The following is a 24,825-nucleotide window of genomic DNA, read 5'->3' on the forward strand; positions in this document are numbered from 1 at the left end:
TGTTTTATTTGAAAAATTGACTTTTTTATATATAGGAACAGATCGTAAGTATAAACACTTAGGGGTAGATTTACAAGGCCCTTGAGCCACTTTTGCGTAATTTTTAACAAGGTCCAGTGACGCAAAAGTGGCGCAAAGGGCGTAAATCTGCCCCCTAATTCATAAACAACAGGACTTTAAATGCTGCACCCTCATTCAAAGTTCCAGCATAAATAGAATTTGTTAATTGTGAAGGGCACATATTTTAATGAAAAACCTGACTTTTACATCTTGAATCTCATTTAAATTTAGACTACAGCGAGAGTTTGGAAAGTAGGCGTGGTACAGGTGGAGTTATGGTCATGCAAACCCATCAGCTTTTATGTATTTCCGACCTAGTGGAAGGTGTACGACTTGAAATTTACAGCTGTTGTAAAAAAAAGGGAAATATTATGATGCAGCAAATTTATGGCTAGATTCGCAAATAAAGTAATTCAGGGCCCACATAATATTAATGCCTCACATGGGAACAGATTTCTGGCTTTTCTCTGACTATTAGCTAGTCACAAAAGTGTGATGGAGCACCCATGTGAAGCTACATCTGTCGCACAGTCGCACATTCCTATCATACTTCCGGGAAAGTCCAGTGACGTCACTTTTTTTAGCCTTTCCTCAATGTGGAACTGTAGGCATAGAACAATTTCGCATTGTGGAAAGCCAGTGCCGATGTGGAGCAGGGCAATGCTCTTCTTCCCATTTTATTTCCATGTGGCAAATATATTTCCTGAGGAGAAACCCTCTGACCTAAACCCCCAGAGGCTTGGGGGTGTTACATTTCCTTCCTCCCATGGAAAGGCATTTATACCTGCCCTTGTAAGAAGTAATTCTTTGCCCATTTTCAGGGTTTTAAATGGTCAAGAAGGCGGCTGATTTCAAGACATTCCAAATAATGATATTTCCTCTCTCAACCATTTGCTTGAATTTACTCATATAGAATATTATACTATCATGGGGTATTTCTGCACAAGAATATTTATGACTGTTAGAAGGTAGCGCTGACCATCTGAGCCGCCCCGATTTTTTGCTTTTCGAACACCCATTTGTTGAGCTTTTACTGTGGGAGAGCCTTAAAGTGGGGACTCACCCACAGTGAACTCATGTTGAAAGGGACTGCACGTGTATTTTACCGGTGTCCCCCTGCTGCGAGTATGCCGCTGTGTTGCAGCCAGAGTAAGGGGCACTGGGCTAGGTTACATGCAGACCCGTGTGTACATGCACGTGCATACATGTAAGGGCTGCACAGGGGAGACTGCTGGCGTGTGCAGTCCAGGAGCAGCTACAAAGTGAATGGTGTGGCAGGACTAATGCAGAACTGGGTGGTGACATGGAATAGGCTTTCTACAATGGGAAGAACACTTGAGGGAAAGTCAGTATGCTTTATTGTGTATTCCATTATTCTCCTATGAGGGTGGGGAGCATTGACTAAACATTTCTTCGAGTACGAAGGCACTCTATACCTCCAATGCCATGGGACCAGCATGGGCAGCACTTTCGCGCCAAGCCTGGCTGTACTATATGTCCACCATTTAGAATCCACCAAGATTCTTCACCAAAACAACCCCTTCAGAGAAAATATACAAACATGGAAACAATATATATAGATGACGTACTAGTCATTTGGAAGGGCAACACCCAGTCGGTCACTGACTTTCTAGCATGGCTCAACAGACAAAATGACTATCTGAAATTCACACATTCTGTATCAAACAAATCAATGGTCTTTCTGGATCTGAATATCTACAATGAAGGAGGTCTCCTAAAAACAGAGACGCACTTAAACCTACTGCAAGGAACTGTCTATTACGATACGACAGTTTCCACCCTCGCCACCTCAGAGAGAACCTCCCATATGGCCAGTTCCTGCGTTTACGCCGTAACTGCAGTGACATAGGCCAATACAAATCTCAAGCACTTGATTTGAAAACGAAACTGAAACAGAGGCTTTAACCCGAAAGGGTGATAAACGTCGCAATGAAGAGAGCCCGCAACAATAACCGCGAAGCTCTCTTAGAAGACAAAGTTAAAAAGGAAACCAACGAGAACAGACCTGTATGTGTAACCACATACAGCACACATTCGAACCAGGTATCCAAATTGGTCAACAGATATTGGCGAATTCTGACCAGTGGGGAACTGAATTTCAAAAAACCTCTTTTTGCTCACAAACGTGGTAAGAATTTGAAAGACATTCTAGTACACACTAGAACACAGACAAGACCTCCACAACAACCTACGTTGCAAGGGATACAAGGCCACCATCCATGTGGCAATTGTAGCAGTTGCCACCTGACAAAAAAGAGCAGTGAATTAATCTTCAGGGATGGAAACAAATGGGAGCAGCGCAAATTCACGAATTGCAACAGCAGGAATATAGTGTATCTAATCACCTGCCCGTGCGATCTAGAATATGTCGGAATGACCACCAGAGTGGCCAAAGTAAGAATCAACGAACATAAGAGTAATATAAGGTGTAAGAAATATACCACGAAGATGGCAGCACATTTCTTAGACGAACAACACTGTGTAAATGACCTACACTGGACAATAAATGAACAGTTACCATCTGAGTTGGGTCTTTTTGAAAAAGAACAGAGGTGGGTGTTTCGCCTAGGAACCAATATTACAGGTCTGAATGACGCAATTCCTTGGGGACAATTATGCTGATCAGGAAACACCGCCCATCAAAGTGGGGTACCTAGTATCTACATGGCAGACATGACGGTAGATTACTGAGGTTCACAAACCTCTTTTGCCTTTTCTTCATCAATAAAGGTGTTTTATGAACAGCATATCACTGAGGTGCAACATGCACTAGAGCATGACTGAACCTCGAAAAACCACAGGAATGCATTCATCCTTTGGAACTAAAGAGTTCTCCAAACACATGATAAATAACAGTCCTTTGAAACACCTCAATAGCAACCAATATGTCACTAGGTGAAAAGTGCACTAGTTTAGGATATGACCCTATCATCCATTAGATCGTTTTTTCCTTTCTGTGGAACTCTTTAATTTCATCCACAATGAATAACATTGAGCGTTTAATGTATGGATAATAACGATATCTGCACCTGTCGATACCCTCTTATTTTATCCACGTTTCAATGATGGAATGACTACGTCCGCTTGACACACTAACGCGCATATGCGCATTGTTGAGTATCTCCTCTGAGCAATCGTATTTCCATTGTAGCCGAATCGAGTGCAGTAACGCGTGCGCATTACTCGGACCAACTCCACGCATGCGTATTTTGAAAAGAGGAAGTCACTTCGAAACACGCAGATACAGAATCGGGACCGGGAAGTATCTCTGCCAGTCTGCCCATGTTTGGGCACACTTCCGCCCCTCATTACTGAATCAACTTACCAATTAAAAGGGACAGAAGGGGTATAAATAGATGCGACCCGCACAGAACTTCACTTTCAGCGGTGCCGCGTTGAGGAGAGGGAGACTTACCCGGCCTGAGTAATCGTGAGTAACTGAACAGCAAAAAACGATGAAGGTAACAGAGAAAATATATGAGTAGAAGCTCTGAGCAAGCCTGCTTTTCACCTACAGGTTGCAAATTGGCACAATTGACCCCCAATACGCTATGAGGCTCATGAAGTAAATAAACCACTGATACAGAGTAAGAAACTGAATGAGATATTACACCACTTGTTTTCTCCTTAAAACCACAGGAATTCATGGAACAAAGACAATATAGAAGCGTGTGTTTTTTGTTTTATGTGTTTCTGTCCTGTCCTTGTCATTTTTTACAGGGTGCACGATCACTTATAGAATGACATAATTGTCTAGATATCGACTACCCATCACTTTTCTCTAGGGTCACTTCGCCTGGAAGAATTTCTAAGTACCCTTGTATATAGAGTTTACATTGTGTTATTTTTTCCCTAGGTCTTCTCAAAAAACGCCTATTGGGCGAAAAGACTACAAGCAACTTCACACTGTGAATTAGGTACATACATTGTATAGTTCACTTTTTTTTATTACACACTTTTATACATATGTGAGTAAGGTGGGGATTTGTGCTACCATGTCCTGAAGAAGGGGTTTTAGACTCCGAAACATGTTCATGTAGACGCACACACAAGGTTAATGTACATAATTATACACAAATAACCTCACACTGCTCCATTTTAACAATACCAGCCCGGGGGCATAATAATTTTTTTTACCCCACAAGCCAGGTATTTTTTAACCATCACCTATCACTTTTTCAAACCTCACCACTCACGAACTATCATTACCCTACACAAACCACACATAGTCTGTTTCAGTGCTCCCGCGTAATCGCTGGTCGTAGCACGCCGCATCCCGTAGAGGGGTGCGAAGACCCCAATGATGAAGCATGACACCAAGGGGCCTGTTGGTGTGTGAGGGATATTTTAAAAACACTAAGTGCTCCCCACCACAGTAGGGATCTCTTCTACCTTCGTAGTGGATTCCATTCTGTTTATGGAACTTTTGTCCTGCAGCTGGGGGTGCCTTACGGACTGCCTCAAGGTGTGAAGGGCTGAGTTGGGGATGTCTGGAGAAGGGCATCGCCTGGAGGTGAAGAGGTGTAATTGCACCAGAAATGCATTTACTAATGATGTTTCTTTTCAGAGGGAGTGAAAGTCACATGGGTTATGTGAAGTACCTGTGTAAGGTGATGCCATAAGCCAAATGTGGTTATGTTGCTGGACATTCCTGCCAGGGTGTCTGGTTGTAAATGCTTAATCCTGTGATTTTACCTGTGATACCTTTTAGAGACTATGATTGCAATGCATTACAAATGTTATCACCTGTTATCAGCTATGAAAAGTACCTCAATTAAAGTAATGCCAAAACATGTATTCTTGCTACTGCTTTAGGGGAGGTACAACCCAGACTGTTAGTCACAATATGTAGAGGTGTATACTGTCTGGTCAGTATGAGATGTTCAGTCAGGGTTATTTGTCCCAGGGCAGGTGTACCTATTTTTAACATTTGTTGAGATGATGGGTTGGGTCGCAACTGGGATGGTGCCAGTTGGCAAGTCCCTCGTTCCAAGTTGAGTCAACCCACTGCATTAGGGGGCAAGATGATGGGCATACATGGGAGTGGTGGTACTAGACCCCACCCCCCTCTGCGGGAGGGTTGGAGATGTTATGCAATGTCACTAAGTAATTCCAACAGCTTATGTATATTTGTAAATTGGTGCATAGCATTAAGTAGTGTGTGTGTTTAATCAATGTACTCTTACTTTTATAAGTACAGACTGGACAATCAATTTTGAGTGTTATTTCTGCGCACCTGTAATGGCGATTACTAGCCCACACCACCTCCCTTGAGTAAGCCTTAGACTGTTCTGCAACGATACCCTCTGAGAGTCAGGTGCTCCGCTGGGGTGTTTGGTTCCCAGTGAAGGACAAATCTGACATGTTATTTGTGCAGGCCTCACAGATACTGCCTCGTTTTCCAACAATGACCTTCAAGGTCACATTTTGTAAAGTAACTGCTGTATATATCCAGCCATTTTTACTCATAGGTCTGTGGGGAAGAAAGCCTACTTTCAAAATTCACAAAAATTCTAGGCAAGGGGAATGTACAATTCCTGTGACTTTCCAGACACACACCTGTCCCCTATAGTCATATGTGTGTGGAGGCTCTGCAGTGTGGAGATTACAGTGGTGCACTTTTCCACCCTATGTGCACTACTTAAGATAAGCTTGTCCACATTTGGACTGAACTGTAGAGAAAGCAATGCAACAGAATGCCTGTTGGAAAGTGAAATATTAGTTGGGATCAGTAGGGAGCTACCACTAGTTTTAAGGCCACAATAACAATAGAAGGTCCAGTCAATGTCTCAATAAATTATTCTCTTGCTCAACCCTTGGTAGCTGGCATCGAGAAGGATGTCTTAACATAAGAGATAGATGTGTGATGCATTTAAAAACAACAATACATTAAACTAGTAAGACACAGTACACAGTAAAAAGGCAACACCAATTTATAATAATAGGAAATATTTCTATCTTTAAAATTACACCAAAATGAGAATTATCCAATGTAGGGAACCGGAGATATGAATTTTTAAGGATAAATGCTTTCTAGTGGTTATAACACAAAAGTGCCAATTTGGGACATCTGGTCAACTTTTTACCTCCGTACTGCATTGTTTTTCTGGTGATTTTTCACTGGATGTCGAGCAAGGTTCTTAGTCAGGCTGGATTTGGAGTCGTCAAATGAGGGTTGGTTCAGATTGATGCCTATGTGTAATCCTGGAAGTCTTGAGCTCTGGAGCTTTCAGCTGGATGAACCTGATATTTAGGCCAGGTCGTGGTTCAATGTCGGCGCCTTGACTCTCGTTGATAGGTCGGTCACCTTTTGACGCTTCTTACAAAAGTTGCTCCAAACTTCTGAAACTTCTTCCTTGTGTGTCCAAAACAGCAATCCAAGGGTCTAGAAGCTCTGATATGGTCCTAGAGATTTTTGTAATATGTTTCCCCGAATGCACCTGGCCAACTCCTTAAAAGTCTCCTGGACGCCTTCCAGCTGGGCTCTTCTTTGTGGTGCTGATGCAGGTGGGGCTCTTTTACCTGTTGCTTTCAAGGAGTCCATGCCTCCACTTCTTGAAGCAAGTCAAAGTTCTTGGGGCTATAGTTTCACCGTGTGCAGCAGGTGCAGTCATTCAGAGTGTAGTCCTTTGGATGCAGACCAGGGTTCCAACAGGATACTCCTTCTTCTCCTTGTAGTTTCAGGCAGGAATCGCTTGCATCTCTTTTCTACCTGTTGCTTTCAGGTAGTCATTTCCTTACTCCTTTTGAAGCCAAGCAAAGTCTTCTTTGGGGAACCGCAAGGTGTGCAGCAAGTGCAGTCCTTGTGAGTGCAGACCTCTTGGGTGCAGACCAGAGGTTCAGCAGGGAAGTCCTTATTCTTTTGATTGTTCCATGCAGGGATCTTAGTTGCTGAGTTGTGCGCTCATATTTTTCCACTGTTCCTGGGTGACAAGCAGGGGGGGCACCCCTGAACAATGTGATGTAAGGTGTCACCTTTATGTATGAACACTTCCTCCAAAGTGTGGCATATTCCTGACTCAGAAATACTATTCTAGCTTGGCAGAGGCTGGCCAATCAGGTGAGTGCTGCTGAAAAGCTGAATTTTGGCTCACAGAAAAGAAAGTTGTATAACTTATTTTCTGTAGTGCATATAACAAATCTAACAGTGAAAAGTTGTTGGACTTATCATACCTATTCTTTTCAGTCTATTCCTATCCATACATATACTTTAAGTTAGCCTATAGAGCCATTGTGTTACAATGAGAGAAACAAGATTGGTAGTTTTTCCCTCACCAGGGCATATATTTTTTTTATAATGTCCCTGCTTATAGTTACAAGGCACCCTACTCTTGGGCACCTAGAGTAGACATTAGGGATGACTTATATGTTAAAATAAGGTTGTTTAAGACTTTGGAAGTACCTTTATTTCCAAAGTTGAATTTGCTGATAATTGTACTTTACAAGCACCCTCCAAGGCAGAGCTGCCTTCTAAATGACAGCAGTCACCACAGTAGTGCCCACTTAAGTGCATTAAATCTACTGGGCCGCTTAACATACATGCCCTAACATATACTAGGGACTTACAGGTAGGTTGCAAGTACCAATTGTAATTATACCTAATTACCATGTACTTTAAATCAGAGCACAATCCCAGTGCTTGCTTAGCAGAGCCCAGGACATAGTGAAAGTCAGAAAACCAGAGCCTAGTAGTCAAAATGTGGTAAAAAACGAGGACAACACTGCAAATAGGTCCTGGTGTCTCACAATGCCTACACAATGCAACTATATGAATATTCACCTTATTTGCATTCCATTTTCCTGACCACTTCATTGCTCCATCAAGGAAGTACATCATTCAAAACACATTCAGGGAATAGACGTACACACTGTTTTGCATGCCTAAATCCTTTGTCAAACTCTAAAGAAAATAGGAGAAACAAAGACATCTATAATCCAACAGTGGCGGCTCGTCAAAAGAGTGCTGCAGGGTGGTGAGTTGGGGTGGAGAAGGGGCAGTGTGGGGGGTAGTGGACTTGGTCATACGACAGACAGGAGTAAGGTAAGTAATTAAATAAATAAAACTATTTACCTTCCGCTCGCTGCATCACCAAGTTGGCAATGCAGTGAGCTCAAGGTAAATAGTTTTATTTATTTATTTACTTATCTTACTCCTGTCCGTCGTATGTCTGAGTCCACTACCCTACTACCCTGCCCCTCCCACGTCTCACTGCTCCGCAGTGCTCCCTCGGCGAGCCGCCACTGTAATCCAAGGAATTTATAGTAAATTAATAAACTCCAGTGCTTACTACAACAAATAGTGAATACCATAGTTATATTTCCAATCCAATCCAATCCAAAAATTCTTTATTTCGGCCATATAGACCATAAAAGATGCAGTGCAAGACATTACATACAATAAAATTCATTTAAAAAAAAAAAAATACATGAAATAAAGTTCACTCTCCCAGCGAGGAAAGAATTAAAACACTAAAAAGTTCAGGGGGCTTCAGAGGATTTTTTCTTTCTAATCAACCATGTAGCCATAAGAAATTTGGAAACAGCGAACACAATGTGGCCCAGGGTACTGGTTTTCATGATCCTGTATGCCTGTGCATACTCTCTGAACCCTAGGTTCTTGCATAACGGCGCTATCCAATGTTTCCTGGGCCTTTGATATGCGGGGCACACAAACAAAATGTGGAGGTCGTCTTCCAAATGGCTATTACAGCAGGGACATGTTTTATCGACCCCGTTGGTCCACTTGCAGGTGTATGAATTAATAGGGAGTGTGCCAAGCCTCCATTGAACAAACAGTTTCCTCGCCAGGATGGGGAAGATAAAATCCATAAAAGGTTCAAAAACATAAGAATTTTTGGATTCTAAGAATCGCAAAGTAAGGGTGCCGCTGTTTTGAGCGTCCAACAAGTGTGCAAGGGACCTATCTTTATAGATTTGTGACAGAGCTTTGCGCGAGATTGTTTGACAGCCTCGCGCAGGGTCCTCCCAGAGGTCGCGAAGATTCATGGCAGCCAGTTCGTTTTTCACAAAGGCAAGCCAGGGGATTTTGCCACTACAGTTCAAGCTCATGACGTGGGTAAGATCCTCCCTATAGTAATGAAGTTCATTCGTAGACCAGAGCCTGTGCCAGAACTTCACTGGCTTTGACACAAGCTCCTCTGCAATAGGGGGGAGACCCATGTCCATTCTCAGGGGCTGAAGTGGCGTGGCACGTGGGAGAGCCAATAGGCGCCTTAAGAAGCTATTTTCAACTGTTGATAAGTCCTTCACCGCTTTATGCCCCCATAGCTCACTGCCATACATGGCCACTGCCTTGGCCTGGGTCCTGTAAGTTTCAAGGGCCGGACTTATGGGCTTGAAGGAAGAAGTATTGGCCACCTTCAGAATTGCGCCCGACAGTTGGGACAGTTTGACCCTAGATCGTACTATCTGGCGGTCCCATGATAAATTTTCCTGCAATGTTACCCCCAGATATATGAAAGTAGACACCCTCTCAAGGCTGGCAGTCCCCAGGGTGGGATTGGGCCTAGTTTTAGTAGGTGGATTAAAGATCATAAACTTGGTCTTCTCTGTGTTCACCTCCAACCTGTGCTGACGACAGAAAAGACCAAATCCATCCAGGATCCTCTGGATCCCCATAGGGGTTTTGGAAAGGAGGAGGGTGTCATCGGCAAACATAATTGCCGGTACCCTCCTACCTGCCAAACATGGGGCGTCGTTGTTCTTGACATTTTCCAGTTGTGAGATGACATTATTGATGAATAAGCAAAACAGGGTCGGTGCCAAGACGCAACCCTGCCTCACCCCTCGACGGACGGGGAACCTGGATGATAAATTGCCATCTCTCCCACACCTGACCTGCGCATAGTTGTTCTCATGCAGCCTGGCTAAGATGTTAAGTAGCTGGGGGGGGAACTCCTAGCTTTTCCAGCACCTCCCACAGTTTCCTGCGCGGGACTAGGTCAAAGGCTGACCTCAGATCCACGAAGACCATGTACAATCTTCCCCCCTCGATCCTCACCGTCTTCCAGTAGAGGAGGACGAGGCGGAAGATCTGGTCCATGGTCGACGTGTTTTTCCTGAAGCCAGCCTGCAAGGGACTCATGATGTCGTTATCCTCTACCCAGTCTAATAGATGGTTCAGAATAAGACGCGCAAAAAGCTTTTGGGGGACATCTATAAGGCTAATTGGCCTATAGTTTGCCGGACTCAAAGGGGACCCTTTCTTATGGATCGGCACTATTTCAGCCCCTAACCAGGAGGAAGGGACCGCCATACCTCCTAATATAGCATTAAAAAGGATAAGAAGGTACGGGCCCCAGATGTCGGGATGGTGTCTAAAAAGATCACCGGGTAGCTTGTCCAGCCCCGGTGCCTTCCCCTGCGCCAAGCGCTCCAGTGCTATCTTCACCTCACCTAAGGAAAATTCTAGGGCCATATCTGGAGGACAGGGGAACTCCGCCGCCATCCCTTAGGGCCATAGAGTGGTTTCTTGATATAATGCCCTGAAGTGGGCCTCCCAAATAGAGGGGGCAATATTAGGTTCAGCTGCGGATATAAGATCCCCTGTTCCATTATTTACCAGGGCCCAGAATTTTCTAGAATCTTTGGATTTAAGGGCTTCAATCAGTTCGTGCCAGTGGTTCCAATCCCACTCTGCCCTTGCATTAGCCAGTGCTAACTTATACTCCCTCCTAAGGGCTACAACCCTCGCCTTGTCACTACCTTCTTTAATGGCGGAAAGTAACTCAGATTTGGTTTTCCTGCAAGTAGAGGTGTACCAAGTCGAGGTGCGAGTCTTTTTCCTTCTTGAGGGCACCACCGGGTTGAAAACATCTGCAAGGTCCCTCACTAGGGCCTGGTGGATGCCAGATAGTCTCTCATTATAATCAGAGGGTCTTAGTTGGTTAATGAGAGCATCCACCTCCTGGAACCTGGGGAGTGCTATGCCATATAAGTTGTTAAAAGCATCTTCTTTATCAACCAACTTCCCCCATTTCACCCGACGCCTACTTGTAGTAAGGAGTATATCCCCCTGGTCAACTCCGGTATCAGTAGTTGTCAGCCCTGCTGCAGGGGCTGGATGCTGGATCTCCAGCAGAAGGGAATTGTGGTCACTATCTGTCCTCGGAACCACTCTAAAATCTTGAACTTTAGACCACAGGGAGATGTCTATGAATATGTAGTCCAGCCTTGACTCATGGCCTTTTCTATTGAATGTACACACCGAAGGAGTGTCAGAAGGGCTGCGCCCATTGCACGCCCTCAGTGCAAAGTTCAGAGTGAGGGAAGTAAGTTGTATTACCAACGGAGACCAGGCTTTGGGGTGAGGTGAAGAGGAAGGTGGAACTCCCCAGTGATCATCCTCGGCAGTGAAGGCACCCTCCATTAGACCCTCCAGGGGTTCGAAGTGGCAGTTGAAGTCCCCTCCCATCAATATTTTCAGGTCACCTGGCAGTTGTCCTAGAAAAGATGAGAGTTCGACTAGGGTGGGGGATTCATTGCCCACAGCGACTGGTCGTGAGTAAACGTTAACAATGGCCCATGTTCTTTTACCGGGCCATTTGAGGAGCACACACTGAATGTCCTGTGAGAATGTATCCATCCTTTCCACCTGGCACCCAATGTGGCTCTCCACCCAGATTGCTAGACCACCCGAGGGTCTCCCCCTCCCATTCCACTTTGCCGGGATTTCAGAAATATCATACCCCCTCCTAGACTGTGGTTCCCTTGCCCACGTCTCCTGGAAAAGAAGGATATCACTTTTGTTAACCAGGGTTTCCCACTCCGGGGTGCCCACCTTATTTGTGATGCCTGCCACATTCCAGGAGAGGATACTCAGCCCTGAACCTTGAGGTTGCGAACCTGCTTCACTTAATACGGGCGAGATGTCGTGTGCAGGCTTGCCCGGATCACCCATAGCGGATATGGTGGGCGACGGGGTGGGTAATACAACAAGCTCCGCTGATTGCAATGTAGAAGCAATGCGTGTGCTTGATGATTCCTCAACTTGTACTGGGATACTTCGCAAGGAGGTCCCCCCCTCTTTGAGAGAGACCTGGATCTTTTTGTCAGTTGCGGGATGAGGTATGAGTTATATTTCCATATTAATTCCATAGGGGTGTGTTTTCTGACTTGCACATCTGAGTACTCTACATTTTTCTCATATGGATTTAGTATCTAATTGGGATTATTCCTTGTAATGTATCATGCAGGGTCCTAACAGGTTATATCACACTAAAATATAGATTATTGATTCAAGCAGCTAGAGGGGCATATGAAAATACCATGCAGGCAGTGAAGTGAGAGTGGGAAATCATGAAATAGGATGGGCTGTTAGCAGCGGCTTAAAGAGGAGATTCCCGCACATTTTGGAATATTTTCTCCACTGGCTCCAGTTAAGGGTTTATCCTTGTTGACAACCATATTATGATGACAGAATGGGTTGCCCATTTTTCTAAATTGTATTCTCCTGTGGAGCAGAATGAAGAATTTGAGTGGGCCTCCTACAATGCATGTACGGCAAGCTCTGATGGGCTTGAAACTTTCTCAGATTTGCCGGCCTGCTAAGTGGCCCAATGAAAGATATAGGCTTTAGCTTTGGGGAAGTCAGGTAAGCCATCAACAACATTGTTTGACATAAAGTGCTGAGGCATTATGAGATTCCTAGGGATCTCTTCCTGGATGAGATTGAAGTCTTGACTCTCTATTTTATTTTACTCTTTAATATCTTATTGTAAGTTGACCCTTTTCCTTCGATCTGGACTAGCACTGAAATCGTCCCTATCTTAAAGAAGAGATCTTGTGACCTCCCCTCCAAATATACACCCATAGGTTTAATTGATAGGGCCCAACATCTCTTTGTGAGAGTCATCCTGAGGAGAGTACAAGATTGGATGATTGCCCGAGAAATATTGACCCCTCTACAAGCTGGCTTTAGAGAGCACTCCAGATCAGGTCCTCTCCCTCCAGTTATTGTACTTGAAGATCGTTCATCTTCGGGGTGGGCACCTGTATGTGGTGTTTGTTGATCTTAGGTCAGCATTCAATCTTATCTTCCACCCCAATGGGGATTCCCTTCTATCTATTGAACTTGATTATAAGACTCCATGAAAACTATTTTGCCAAAGTTAGATGTGTGCAGGTGGTGGAAATGACAAATTGATTTCCAGTTACTAGGGGAGTTAAGCAGGGGTGCGTCTTTGCACCCACTTCGTTCTCGCTATCTATAAATGTTCTGGTAGCTTATGTTGATCATAGCAAATCTGTTGCCCCGCCTGACAAACTTTAGTGGTCCAGCCATTATGTTTGCTGATGATATATTACTTCTCTCAAAATCTCCCAAGTGTCTGCAAAAAAACCTTGGCATGTTTGATAGTTATTGTAAGTCAAGGGGCCTAGACATTAACCTTGCAAAAACAAAATATATGGATTTTGACCCTTGCCACTCTACTTGCTCAAATCAATGCTGCAAGGGGATCGCCCTGAGCGAGTCCACACTTTTGAATATTTGGCGTCATCTAGACTGAACATCTTAACTTAATTGGCAAATCCATATTGCAAGATGTGGACTAAAACTAGAGCAAACTACATGTAGAATTTTGAAGATGTTCAAGGCCTTCCAATATCTCCCTATTACTCCCGCCCTCCAGGTCTTCACCTACCGGGCATTGGAATCAGCTTAGTATGACGTTTAGCTCTGGGGACATAGAGAGGTACCTTTTCTGGTCACAGTAGAAAAACGCTTAATGCAGCAATTGACTTGCCTTCCATTTAGCACACCACTGATTAAAGGTTAGACATAGCGCAAAGAAATGCCTCAGATAGTTTGCCTAAGACCACTTTTGTTTAGGAGGAGGATCTGGGTTTAGAGAAATTGAGTAATTTCCAACAGGGGCTGGCCAAGGTCTTACGCTTGCAGTTAGCCAGTGATCTCCCATGGTTTAGGCATGTGAGGTTAACCCTCATAAATGTTTAACTCAAGTGTTTGTGGGATGACCCAGATGAGCAAGTGTGATTTCTAAAGACCAGGTAAAAAGGGCATATTGGCAATAATAAATGGGTTCATTGCAATGCCGGTCAAATATGGGTCCTTTGACATTGACTTTTCTCACGCTAAAAGATGGAATCTGCAATGCATATCTGGGACCCTGCCGCTTGCCTCATTTATGGCCACTTGGGGGCAAGTGACTAACTCAAGGAATTGTCAGTGCCCATTCTGCGCTACATGAATTGAAACTATTGAACATGGTTTATGGTTCTGCTCTGCCTACCAAAGTTCAAGAACTAAATGGATTGCCCTTCTGTGTCCAAATTTTGGAGTCAAGAATTTAGAGAACCCCCAAGAGTTAAGATGACTGGCAGTAGGCAATTTTTGATCTTTGCAGTCTCGCTGTTTCTGATGACTATGTGGAGAATCGCTCAAAGAGCATTTTAAGTGGCGTTGCTAAGCATGCCACTTGGCTGCTCTTTCTTAGGCCATATTGTTTTTAGTCTCGTTTACATGTATTCATATCTAATAGATTTACAAAGTTAATTGTAATGTTCATGGCTTCTATTCTTTTTCTTTTTCTTTTTACAGAATATGTTATTTATTGCATTCTTATTTCTGATTTTAACTATTGTATGGTGAAAGCTCTTATGATCTTTGATGGCAAAAATTTGCAACAGTTTGATACATTTTTCCTTAGGGTGAATGGCTAATAATCTAACTTTTTACTGTTGCCTTGTGAAGCAAAGTGTAATGTTTGAGAAATGTGCGAAAAAGGGTTCCATGTATGACAAAATATTTTTCAGCAGGAAAACAATGTGAACTGAAAATAGTTTGTGTGTGTTTTACTGCATTATGTGTGGTGCCATTGAAGGAGCTGATTAACAGTTCCATGTTGCTTGTCAAAAGATCTTTGCATTACTGGGAATAGACATTCCCTACATATTGTGTCTATTGTTATAATAAAAGAACCTAGAACAAATGTAGAGTGACCCTGTCTCTACCAGCTCTTATAAATCTAGATTTGAAAAGCATTCAGATAGATACTTGCATAAATAGGTCCTATGACAATCAGTATTTAGTCTGTGCAAAAACTAAACCTGAACATCATTTGTCTTGAGGTTTCTCATTGGTAGCTTTGAATGTATGTGACATGAGCTGCTTTTTCAGAAAATCAAACCACTTCAAGTGTGACCCATCAATTGTATAATATCACATCTAGGCGGCAGTGGTGACATCTTCCATGTTTAATTTTAGATCTATGTAAGAATCCTCTTTCTTGAAAGAGGGGCCTTTTTATCTTCCAAAAACGAAGGTCATTGGTGTGTGGTGTGGTTTGCATCCCCAGGGAGTAATCCTATGCATAACTATATTCAATATATCACAGGAGACATGAATTTCTATAAGGCAGGCTACGATGCCTCATTAACTACCTTTGCTAATAGTCTTTTTAGGTACATGCCAATGCTGGTTGTATGCACATTGTTATATTGATATAAATTATTCTATCATTGTGCTTGTGTAAAAAGCATGTGGAGGAAGTTTTACATATATTGCAGATCTGATTGAGTGTCAAATTTGCGTTCTAACCACAGTGTTTGATGTTACATTATTAAGGCTAATGTTTTTTTTTTACTTTGCTACTACCTGAGAGACCAGCAGCACGCTGACTTGCGGTCCTTTGCCCCTACTCCCCTACCATGGTCCTGATGAAGACCCCACTGCAAGGTTAAACGATCCTGCAACCACAAGAGGGTCGAAACGTCGACTGTTTGTTTTTATTGTGGCAACGTCACACCAACATTTGTATATATGCTGTACTTGGTGTCGTATGCCTTTGTTTTGAATAATTTACTATGTGATATACAAGTTGTTGCTACCCCATTGGTGGCATGATTATATGCCTAAACAACTGATTTTACTGTCACATATTCCCTTCACTTCACGATATCCTCACTATCACGTTCCTCTCCCGTCCTTGGGGCACTGTATGACGTTTAATACAGTTTATTGCATTCTACAATGTGTATATTATACTCTATCCCACTGTGAATTAAACCGTGCGGATCTAAATATTTGTTCTTCGAGTAATTATGTTTCAATTGTTTAATTAGTTCCCTTGATACACTGGGACCCCTTCCTTTCAGCATATACACAACCCAGGTCCCAGTGACTACATATGGGTATACCCCCTTGTTCATATACTATTGTATCATAAGCATGACAATTTTGATTCACATTTTTCTATAATAACCTCCCACTAATGTAATCTATTGTTTGTGTTCAATTCAATTCAATATTTATTAAAGATTTCGAACTCCAATGAGGTCCACAAAAAAAAAAATACATACGAATTATTACATAAAATATCATTAAACATGCGGAAGCGCATTAATGTCAAGAACTACATATGCAGATTTTTCAACGCTTAGCAGCTTCGGCAAATAACGTTTAGGTTTAGCAGCAAGAGGATTAAAGTAACAAAGCATATCCCGAATTGTGCAAAGAGCATTTAATTAGCAGACAGTTCTTGTGCAAAATGCAATTAAAAATCCAGCTTCCGCAGAAAGTTTACTTGAAATTAGCAGCAAGAGAATAGGAGTGACAAAACATATCCTAACATGTGCTTAAAAAAGTGGAATCATTTTAAACAGACTACTTCATTTTTCGGGCAAAAGTGAAAGTTGCAGGCTGAAGCTACATCTTTAACACCATTTTATAAAAACATCGGCCGAAGCAAGCGACAACTACTTAAAACCAATGCTGGACAGACAAACAAGACATGATACAGGTTCTGAATACTCAGCTCAAAATTACAGATTTTTCAATTTTTCATATTCTGGGACCAGTTTACTGTAAAATCATTTAAAGGTAAAAGATTCATGTGACATAGCGTGAGCCAACGTCGAATTCCATGTTCTAGGTTCCAGGATAAATATTTCTGGCAAATTCTCGAGGAGCTCATCCTGGCTTTTATCTTTAATCTCTCCTTAGTATTACAGAATTTAATATCTCTATTAAAACTGATCATACCACTTAAGGTTTTAAAAAGGATTTAAATTCTAATGGCGGGAGGGTAATCACTGATTCTTCTTGTACACAGAAGAGTTTTAGTGCCAGAAAAGAATCACGATATAGGGAATATTTCCCCCCAATGCCACCAAAGATTTCTTCACATGTAAAACCTCTTAATGAGTACGGTTCGTTATTTTTTAACTGGTATCCCCAACGTAACACCCTGGATGCACCTTGGATATAAGAGCTTATCAGGCCAAATGCCAATCTAATAGCAGCTGATGGAACCAACGTGTTAAAATTGCACAATTTATTTAAAATCTGGCCTTCAATCCTATCTAAAATACTCCATTCCTGTACAGGGATTGATTCAATAGCATAAAGTAGAGTTGGAGGGATATTTGCTTTGAAAACCGTCAGCAGATGTAAAAAATGCCTTCTGCCCATTGCACTATAAAAAATACGCAGACCATTTTTTATAGTGCAATGGGCAGAGCTCGTACTCCCGTGGAGCGGGGACGCCTGATGGGGGAAAACATGGCGCCCGCAGGCTGAGCGGCAGCGCGCGCCCTCGCTAGTGCTCTCTACCCTTCCCCCCACCTCGTTTAATGCTGTCTGGAACGGGTGTTGCACGGGGGTAGCTGCGCTTTTTAGTTGGACTTACTTACTACAGCTCTGTAGTCGACGAAGCCTTGGATGTGCGCAGGAGGAGCGGATCAGGCTCCCACTTCCACTTCTATTCACGGCCTCTCCTTGCCGCGGCGGTGGGAAGCTTCAGCCGTGGAGTTAAGGCGCGGCCGCAGTGCAGCGGCTCACGGTCTCCTTCGGGGGGCGTCGGCGGCATTGGTGCAGACGGCAAGAATTGGGACAAGGTGGTGGGAGCCGGTGCCTTCTTTCCGGTACGAGCAGCGGCGGCAGCGGTGGCCTCACTGGCTGTTGCAGTGTGTTCAGCCCTGTTAGCACCCCTAGTGGTTCCGGCGGCGAGAGAGTTTGCCACTGATAGTGCTGTTAGTATTGTAAGTCGCCATAAGGAGCCAGTTGCGAGACTGATTGGGCTGAGTGCTCTGAAATAAAATCTAGGGGCTTTAACTCAACTAAAAAAAACAATAAAGCCGATAAAAACAAGTCTAAAAGAGGCAGGGGCAGGGGGTTTAAGGGCAATCAGTGTTCCCAGGTTTTGCAGTCGGAGTGGGAAAGCGGCTGTGAAACTCGTAGAGGGACCTCAGTTGGCTCAGGAGTTGCTGTAGCAACAATAAGTGAAGTAACACAGTCGCCTCAATATAAAGAAGGCGCTGTAGTATCAAACAGGCTTACAAGGGCATCGGTTAAGAAAAGGATAGGTGACATTAAACCCCCCCGCATTACCCCCTCTCTGCGCTCATACTTCAAGGTGCTGCCTCAGGTTTTAAATATTCAGAAATCTCAGCAATTCCAGCACAGTGGTAATTCGGCTCAAACTAATAGCAGCACAGCTCTTCCTACAGACAAAGTGGATAAAGCAGAGAACATAGCACAGATGGCGGAGGCAGTTATGGCAGTTGAGGCAGCCGAGCTGGTTGAGGTAATGAGCCCCCTGCAGGCACATGAGCAGGGACAAGATAGTCAAGACAGTCTAGTCAGTAAGGTCCCTACCACTATAGTGCCCCTTGATGTGGCAGCAACTCAGTCTTTGTTCCGGGTTGAGCCACACAAGCCAGATGGGGATCCAATATCTTCAACAATGAATGCAGGTGGGTTCGGGGGCTTCTCGATCGAGTCATTGTTGAATTCCCTAAAAGCTGATATTAAGCAGGGGTTTAAGGTCTCAACAGATAACCAAGCTGAGATCCGGGCCGCCTGTGAGGTTTAGGAACGGAAGGTAGATCGGTTGAGTGAAAGAACAGAGTCCCTTGAAGGCTCCGTGGTAGAGCTAAAGGCTAATCTGGGCTCTGCTCAAGTAAAAATTCAAAACCTGCAAAGAGAAGGAGATATGATTTGGGAGAGGGTTGAGTCCTTGGAGAATTATTCCAGAAGAAACAATCTCCGACTTTTGAAAGTTCCTGAGGGCAAAGAGGGGAGTGACATCAAGGCTTATGTTATAAAATTACTTAAGGACACATTAAACCCAGAGGAGATGCTGGACACTCTGGAGAGGAACATCCAAAGGATACACAGGGATCCTTTCCGCTTAAAGCCTGGTAGGGTAAAGCCCCAAAAAATCTTAGTGAACTTTTTAACCTACTCACTCAAGGAAAAAATTCTAAACCTGGCCCTAAAAGATAAGACTCTTAAAGGCTCGGACTTTTCGTTTCAAATCCGCTCGGATCTATCGAAAACCACCTTGGACCGACAGTGGGAGTTGGGACAGAGGACGGAAAAATTCCGTGCCTTGGGTGCGACAGTACTGATGAGGTTTCCTGCCTTCTTGCGAGTTATGTTTAATAACAAGATGTACAACCTTAGATCCCATTATGAGGCCGATGAGATGCTGGAGTCATTAAGAAATATTACACGGGGAGGGACAGGGAAACTTTAGCGGGTAGGAGTCGATCGTACTGGCAATAAGTATAGACCCCATTGCTAGCTTAGACGGCCTTTATTACCCTGACTGAGCAGGAGAAATCGAGCTAGAAAAGAATAAAATACAGGTAAACGCAAATAGCTTATAACAAAGTAAAAAAAAAAAATTGGAACGGGAAAAAGGGAAAGAAAAATATATATTTTTCTTTTAAATGATAAAAATGTTTATAAAGTGATAGGGGGTTCTGGTAAAGGGGCACAGTTGGTATTTTAGGGGGAAATATAATAGAATGGAATCACCCAAGTACTAGGTATCTCACAGCTTTACAGTAGCAGGGGGGTGTGTGGAGGAGGGCGAGGGTGCTAGCAGGTGCAAAAATGGAGATACATCAGTCCAGTGTAGGTAGGGTGGGGTTTTCCAGGGAGGGGGGTGTGGCACGGGGTGGCAGGAATAAAATTGTTAAAAATCCTCATGGGGTTGAGCCCGCACATTTTCTTAACCAACTTAGCTCTGATCACCAATTGATTCTCCTATTTTTTTGCCCCAAAAGAGAGATGTGAGGACACAACAATAGAGACATAGGGCGTCCAGTGGAGGTGGGGGGGGGGGATGTGACAGCTTGACGTAATGACAAATTTGCAATTTTTATCCTGGAATGTCAATGGCCTGCGCATGAGGGGTAGGAGAGAATGTTTTTTTCAATATTTGAGAGATTCCCCGGCACAGGTCATTATCATTCAGGAGTCATAGCTCCTCAAAGCTGAAATAGTGGAGTTTCTGAAAAAAGAAAAATGGATCGACAGCTTTTTGAGTACTGACCAATCGGCAAATATCAGGGGAGTACTTTTTATTTTTAAGAAGCAGGCCAAAGCTCAAATAGTGGAGTATTGGGAGGATAAAAGTGGCAGGTAGCTAATGTTAAGGGCTGTGTTAGACGGCCACCCTTATACCCTGGTCGGATATTATGACCCTAACCAGGACGACCCTTCCTACTTGAATAGTATACGTGACCGCTTAGTTGCCCTGAATGATCTGGTGATATGGCTAGGTGATATTAATATTGTTTTGGACCCAAAACTGGACAAATCTGCAAATTCCAGGGCTTGTCCTTTTTGTAAATCTAGGCAACAGCTCCTAACAATCATGTCTCAGCTAGGCTTGGCGGATATATAGAGGGAAAGGGCAGGGACAAAGCTGGGGGTTTCTTTTCGAAACCTCAAATACAAACATCTTTCAAGAATAGATTACGCTCTGTTCAGCTTCAGCCTTAAAGATTCTTTGATGGATATTTCTTACCTTCCCTCTCACCTTTCTGACTATTCAGCCATTTTATTCACTCTAAAAATAGGCCATCAAAAATCCCATGCCTCTTGGTCATTTGACCGTACCATACTATTAGAGGAGGAGGAGGTCATCTTTCTTCGGACAGAAACCCACTATTTTTTGGAGGCTAATTTAGATACAGTTGCTATCCCCATTATGTGGGATGCATTGAAAGCCTTTTGGAGGGGGTGCATTACGAGCTGATCTTCGTATAGAAGAAAGAAATATAGAGAAAGTATCGAGAACCTAGAAGGGGAAATGAAGGATATCGAAAATAATTTGTGCGCCCATATGGGCACAGATGCGGACCGTGAAAGATTGGGTTCATTAAAATCTCAATTAGAAAGCCTACTACAGATTAGGGTGGCTAGTTCGGTGAGGTGGCTGGTAAAATTCTCGCCTGGAAAACCAAGGCCAACCAAGCAGGAAACTACATTAGGGAGATCATGGTGGAGGGGGAAGTGGTCCCAAGGCTTACTAAATCAGAAATTGGGGGTGCTTTCCAGGACTTCTTTCAGGCCATATATAAAGAGGATATCTGTGAGGACATGGTAGCGAGGGAGGCCTGGTTGAACTCAACTTCCATCCCAAAGTTGTCAATGGAACAAAGTAAGACTTTGAAGAGAGAGATCTCTGTTGAAGAGATTGGAAGGGTACTGGGGCATGTGAGGCGTGGGAAGGCAGCAGGCCCGGATGGGCTACCAGGGGAACTTAATAGGTCCCTTAACGGGGAGATTGCCCAGGTCCTGGCTTTTGTCCAACCCTACTGAAATATTACACCACAGGCTTTTGTAGACAGGCAGGCCCACTTTTTGATCTCACTCCCGCCTGTCTCATGGTTTTTTTAGTTCCAAGGACTGGATTTCTTCCTTTGTTTATGCACTAATTTTGCACTGTATATAATTGCAATTCAATTGGATCATTATATATTCTATTGTTTTTTGGTGTGTTAATATTTGCTCGGCTTGATTCGTTGTTGCAAATGTGATACAGTTGTAAATTTGTAAATGTGTATGTTTGTAGATACTGTATATATGAACCTCTTGATCTGACAGTATTTCTGTTTGCGCCTGTTCCTTAAAAAAGTTTTGGAAATTTTGTGAAAAAGAAAATAAATTTGTTTGGGATACAAACCCAGTGGTCACACGGTACATATTGACTGTGTGATTTGAGAATTGTTTTGTGAATTATCCTGTCCAGCCACCTTGTTCTGTTTTTCCCTATTGTTGAGATCCGGGCTGGTCAGATGTAGGATCCAATACCTTCACTGTTTCACAGTTTTGTCTTTAACAGCATTCTCCTGGGGGGTTTGGATCCTCCAAAGTCCTGGAACGATGCTACGGTGGTTTTAATACCTAAACCAGGCAAAGATTTGAGAGAATGTGGGTCATATCGTCCCATTTCGCTTCTTAACAGCGATCACAAAATCTTTGCTGCTATCATGGTGGCTAGGCTGGGGGCGGTGGCAAGCTCAATCATACATGAAGATCAAAAGGGCTTTGTCAAAGGTAGACATTTAGCAGACCTCATGCAAGATCTAGTTGGGGCAATTGACATCGCTACCACCTTCTCTCTGCCTTTGGCCGCCTTTACGCTGGATGCGACAAAGGCCTTTGATAGGGTCAATTGGGCCTTCTTGGCTGCAGTTATGAGGAAATTCAACCTTCCTGTAAACATTTGCCGCATGATATCGCTCATATACAAAGCCCTGACGGCCAGGCTTTCTGTAAATAATTTCTTGACAGAACCCTTTAGTATTTCAAGAGGAACTAGGCAGGGCTGCCCGCTTTCCCCCCTACTCTTTAATCTCTATATCGAGCCCTTTGCTCAGATTCTCAGAGAGGAGGCTAACATACCATCATTTAGCTTCGGTGGATGGGATAAGCGGGTACCTCTATATGCAGATGATATCCTCATAATGACATCTAATTTAGAACTGGCTCTCCCCACAGTGATTAAGAGGGAAGAGGAGTTCGGCAAGATTTCCGGATATGAGATAAACTCTGATAAAATGGAAATCATGGCCTGGAATACCACTAGTTCTCTCGTGGAGACTCTGTCCTCCATGCTCTATCTAGGCATTAGAATCATCCAAGACATTAGTAATATCGCCGCTCAAAATTTGGAGCGAGTACTTAAAGAATGCCGGAAACAGATTAAGGCATGGAACCACCTCCCCCTATCTATCTTTGGAAGGACAAACTTAGTCAAAATGTCCATCCTGCCCAAATACACTTTCCTGTTCAATTCCATCCCAATGGCCTTTGATAGTAAGCAAACAGCTAAATGCCAACAAGATATTAACTCCTTCATCTGGAGGTATGGAACCACATGATTGGCTTGTAAAAAGCTGAGGAGGGGGAGGCAAAAAGGAGGGCTAGCGCTATCAGATTTGCAATACTACGCCTGGGCGTTTGAACTATTCCACTCTAGAATGCTACTAAAAACACCATTAGATAGCGCATGGGGAAGGATGTTTTAAGCGATGCTAGAGGGTGCCGGTCTTCCACCTGGCGGCTTTCTCTTTAAGTTTGGAGACCAGAAATTTTTCAATAAAGTAAAATTAAAAATTGTTCAATCATTGGCCAGAAGCTGGTCTATAATCAGGAAACGATTGGGGCTCAGCTACTTCTCTAACACAGCACCCTTGTGGGACTCGCCAGGTACTCCATCATGTCTTAAAGACAGAGTGGCGTGTCCGATAAGGGATGCTGGATTTCTGACCTGGGGAGATTTGGTGGCTGGCAGCTCATTGATACCCTGGGAGGAGCTGCGGGAGAGAGTTGGGCCGCGTCTTTCTAGATTTAAGTATCTACAATTGACTAGCTGGGCTCAGGCACTGAACAGGAAAGGGGTCCCCCTGGGTAAAAATAGCAACCTGGAAAATCTACTGGTAACTTGGCCGGGGGGGCAAGGAGGTCTCTTGTTGATACTGGGCAATCTTAGAAGAAATTGAAGGTGATCTTAAACTCCCTGACTTGCTATGGGGAGGGGAGGTGGGAGACCAGTGTGAGCAGAAGTGGCTGAATTCATTTAGTCTTCTATACAAGACCGTGAAACCAACATGGCTGAGACAAAACCACCTGTTCACGCTACATCGAGCATACCTCTCCCCCCAGAAGTTAGCTAAATATCAGCCTGGGAAAAAATTTAATAAATGTGATCTGCCTGAGGCCTCAGATGTTCAAATGTTTAAAGATTGCCCCGCCCTCAGTCATTTCTGGGAGAAGGTGATGGATGCCCTGTCTTCTATTCTAAACACCACACTGTGTATTTCTCTTCCTTTGATCATCTTTGGAGTGAATGATAACATCTCCGGGCATGCCAGATTCTTTTTGTTTTATGCTATTCTCTTGGCTAGGAGACAGATTTGTAGGTTCCGGGTGGATGCAGCTCCTCCAACCTATGCGGGATGGTTGACGTCACTATGTGAAGTTTCTAGAGTGAACTTGGCCAGATCCTGTAGTAGGAAAAGGCTTGCCTTTTGGGACTTTCTGGTAAATTGAAGGTAGGATTTCCATTTTTTTGTTGTTTTTTTTGGTTTTTTTGTTCCCCGGGTCCTATGATTATGCCTTTTTCCTGCTCCATTGACTTGTAACAAGGGCCTTTCCAGTTTTGTCTTGGTCCAACAGGCGATAATACGCCTAGATGGAGTGATGCAGGTCCCCCTGTTGTGCCTTGGTCTCCTTCTTCCGCCAATTAAGTTTCTTGTGCTTGTGTCCGAGCCACGTTATTAGATCTTGGGGCTGGACATAGAGGCATACAGTGGTGGTCGGTAGTTTCTTGCACTAGGGTATCGGCAAATGAGGACAAAAAAAAATAAAAATAATAATAAATAAATAAAAAAAAATACGCAGACCATTAGCATGGGATATAGCTTTACAGAAACTGTGTTCGATATGAAGTTTGTGTTATG

This window comes from Lissotriton helveticus, chromosome 2_1, assembly GCF_964261635.1.
Source record: "Lissotriton helveticus chromosome 2_1, aLisHel1.1, whole genome shotgun sequence".
NCBI classification, from domain to species: Eukaryota; Metazoa; Chordata; class Amphibia; order Caudata; family Salamandridae; genus Lissotriton; species Lissotriton helveticus.